Below are 3,272 nucleotides of genomic sequence, written 5' to 3' on the forward strand. Positions count from 1 at the left end.
GTTAAGGTTTTTTTGTACTGAAAAATGTAGAAGAAATTGCCTAATAGCTAAATTGGGAAAAAATTTTTTTCCCAGAAATACTGATGTACTTTTTATTATGCATGTTTTAGAAGGAGACTATAGGAGCTCCACAGTTTTAGAAAAACAGATCAATGTGTTTCTTAAGCCTTCTGTCCTTCAACAAATTGAACAGTCTGGAATGTCAAATTGAAAATATAAAAGGAAAAATATCTGCTACTATGAAGAATCATATCAATAAAAATGTAAGACAATGAGATCCACTGCTGAGAAATTTAAAAATCCCTTTAGCCTTTGGCTGAATTAAGAAAATGTGAAGTTAGAGAAACAAACAGAGTAATATAGCTCTCTAGAAATAATTCATTTTGGGTCACTTCTTTTAGAAATTATAGAAAATCATTCACCTGTGAATGTAGGAAACCATTGCTAATTGTCAGTCTTGATATGAAAAAAAAATACAGCAGTTTGAGAAAAAAATATTCTAGCAATCACCTCAACTTTTATTGTTATTTCGACCTAAGTTAACTGAAGGATCATTTCGATGGTGAAAAAAACATCTATTGAGGCTAAGGTTGAGTGTATTTCCACACAGCTTCTTTCAGAAATTGAGATAGATTTCTAAAGAAACATTATTTTATCTTTAATGATATAGATGTTTGAATTAATTTTTCCCAACAATTTGCTAAGATTTTTATAGCCTATGTGAGAGTAATAGAGAATGAAATTGATAATGGTATCAGTAAGCTCATTAAAATGTAAAAGAATTTTTTCTCCTGCAAGAGGAAAATTCGGGGGGCAGCTAAGAGGAACAGTTCACACATCCATTTGATGTGTTCTAATGCATTAACAAGGATGCAAAAATAACCTAACTGGATGAAGACAATAATATAATAATTTAGGCTCTTGATTACTGTGTTATCGGAAGACTGTGAGTTACCTTGTCTGTTAAGGTACATGTTTAAATTCAAAGTCCACATATAAGTATTGGGTTATTCTTCCATCAGGTGAAAATTTTAAAATATGAATCTTTTGTGGTCATAACAAAAAGAGCATAAAATTTAGTCTTCCAAGATATGGCTTTGAGTTCCAACTCTGCCATTTATTAATGAGTTACTCAACTTCTCTGAGTCTTAATTTTCTCCTCTATAAAATGGGGATGAAGATGTCAGTTGCAAAGGCTGTGAAATGAAATAATTTTATAATATAATAAATATAATAATATATAACATAAAATATAATTCAGTTTATAATGTATAATTATATATTATATATGAATATAATTGCCTCACACATATTCATAGCCAATAAATGATAGTTACTATTATTATAAGTATTTTCTATCAGAGAGACAACACATAAAAAAAATTTTCTAATTTAAAAAATACACAGATTTGCATATATTTTTGAGTCAGTTAAATGTTGCACTGATATTCTGTGCCATAATCATCTGTCATGACTAGAGGGGCTCACAGAAATCTAAGTGTACGATAACCAATTACCAATGTTACCAATGTAAGATAAAATGGGGAAGAGGGTAATGCATCAGTGAAATAATCAGTATATTAGTTATCTATTGCTGCAAAACAAATTATCCAAAAGCTTATCAGCTTAAAACAATAAATATTTATCACCTTGCAGCTTCTGTGGGTTAGAGATTAGGGAGCAGCTTTACTGGGTGGCTCTGGCTCATGGTCTCTCACGATGGTGCAATGAAGACATTGGCCAGGGCTGCAGCTGTTCGAAAGCTTGACTGGGGCTGGAAGATGCACTTCCAAGATGGTTCATTTACATGGTTGTTGGCAAGAAGCCTCAGTTCCTTGTCATTTGGAATTCCACTAAGGGCTGCTTGAGTGTCATTATGACATGGCAGCTGGGTTCTTCCCAAGGAAGTAATCCAAGAGAGAGCAAGGTGGAAGCTGCAATGACTTTTATGACCTGATCTTGAAAGTCACACACAGACACTTCTGCATATTTTCTTTGCTGGAAGTGAGTCACAAGGCCAGTCCATCAAAACATCGTGGACATGTTTAAAAACTACAACAGTTTATGGAAATTGTACTTTGATTCTGTGTTTTCTTTCTTAGTTTGCTATTATTTTGACATGCGACTAATACGTAAATTGAAACGCAGGGTTTAAATGGCAATGAGAGTTTAGTAGAGCTGATAAGAGTTACTTCTTAGGTAGCAGGAAAGTAAGAAGAGGGTAAGGATTAGAGTCTCAATTTGTGAAAACCACTAAGCCTTCAGTCTCTAAGATTAGAGAATCAGTAAGTTATTTATTCACTCACAAATATTTAATAAATCAATTTTGATGAGACAGGTATTCCTTCATTATCGACCTAAAAATAAAACCAAAAACAGTTAAAGGTGGACTAGTGAAGCCCTAGGAAAAAAAGACTTAGACCATCCATCCAGGAGAAGTACTTGAGATTATCAGTCACACGTAGGGTAGTTTTGCAAAGTTATGTTGAGAGATCTCTAAAGTAGGGAGGAAATCTATAGTTTAAATGTCTCAAAGAAATATAAATCAAATATTGATTAGCTGTGCTAATTGAGAGTACTTGGATTATCCCCAATTTTTTCCCATTTGGTCCTAGATATTATGAGTTAGAGAATTCACAATTCTTTTCTTGTTTGAAATGTGTTCTGGAATTATTATTAGGAGATTGCTTTCCCTGGTTATGTGAATTAGGGGGTTGGAGTGGAGATGGGTGGGTGCACTGTAGCACAAAGGGAAGCCAGCCTTTTGGATTTGCACTTGTTTATTCTGTTTTCCATCAGTTACAATTGGTCGAGAAAGGTAGTGATATGTGTAGGATCGAAGTTGCAAAATTTTTTGACATCAAGAAACAACATTCCATAAGTATACTGAAGAAATAAACACTAGGGGGAAATCTGGAAAGGGAAAAATAGATATTCTGAAGAAAAAAAGGTTTAATTGTATGACATTGAAGAAGGATGTAATTTCAAACCTTTTTTCTCAGTTTGACTTGAGTGTGAAACATAAAAGAAGAAAGAGAGAGAGAGAGCACAAAAATAGTAAGACTGCATCAATCTACATCAATTGAGATTTGGTATTTGAAATGAAAAAAAAACATATATATATGGTTATAATAAAATGGTGGGAAAGAAGCCGGCGGACTAAGACTGCTAAGAAGAAAATGTAGACTCCATCCTACACTGGTAGGGCTAACCTCAGTCTATTGACTTTTCCTACAACTGTCTTCATCTGCAGGCGATGCAGGAGAACACTG

This window comes from Lagenorhynchus albirostris, chromosome 10 (genome assembly GCF_949774975.1).
Source record: "Lagenorhynchus albirostris chromosome 10, mLagAlb1.1, whole genome shotgun sequence".
NCBI lineage: Eukaryota > Metazoa > Chordata > Mammalia > Artiodactyla > Delphinidae > Lagenorhynchus > Lagenorhynchus albirostris.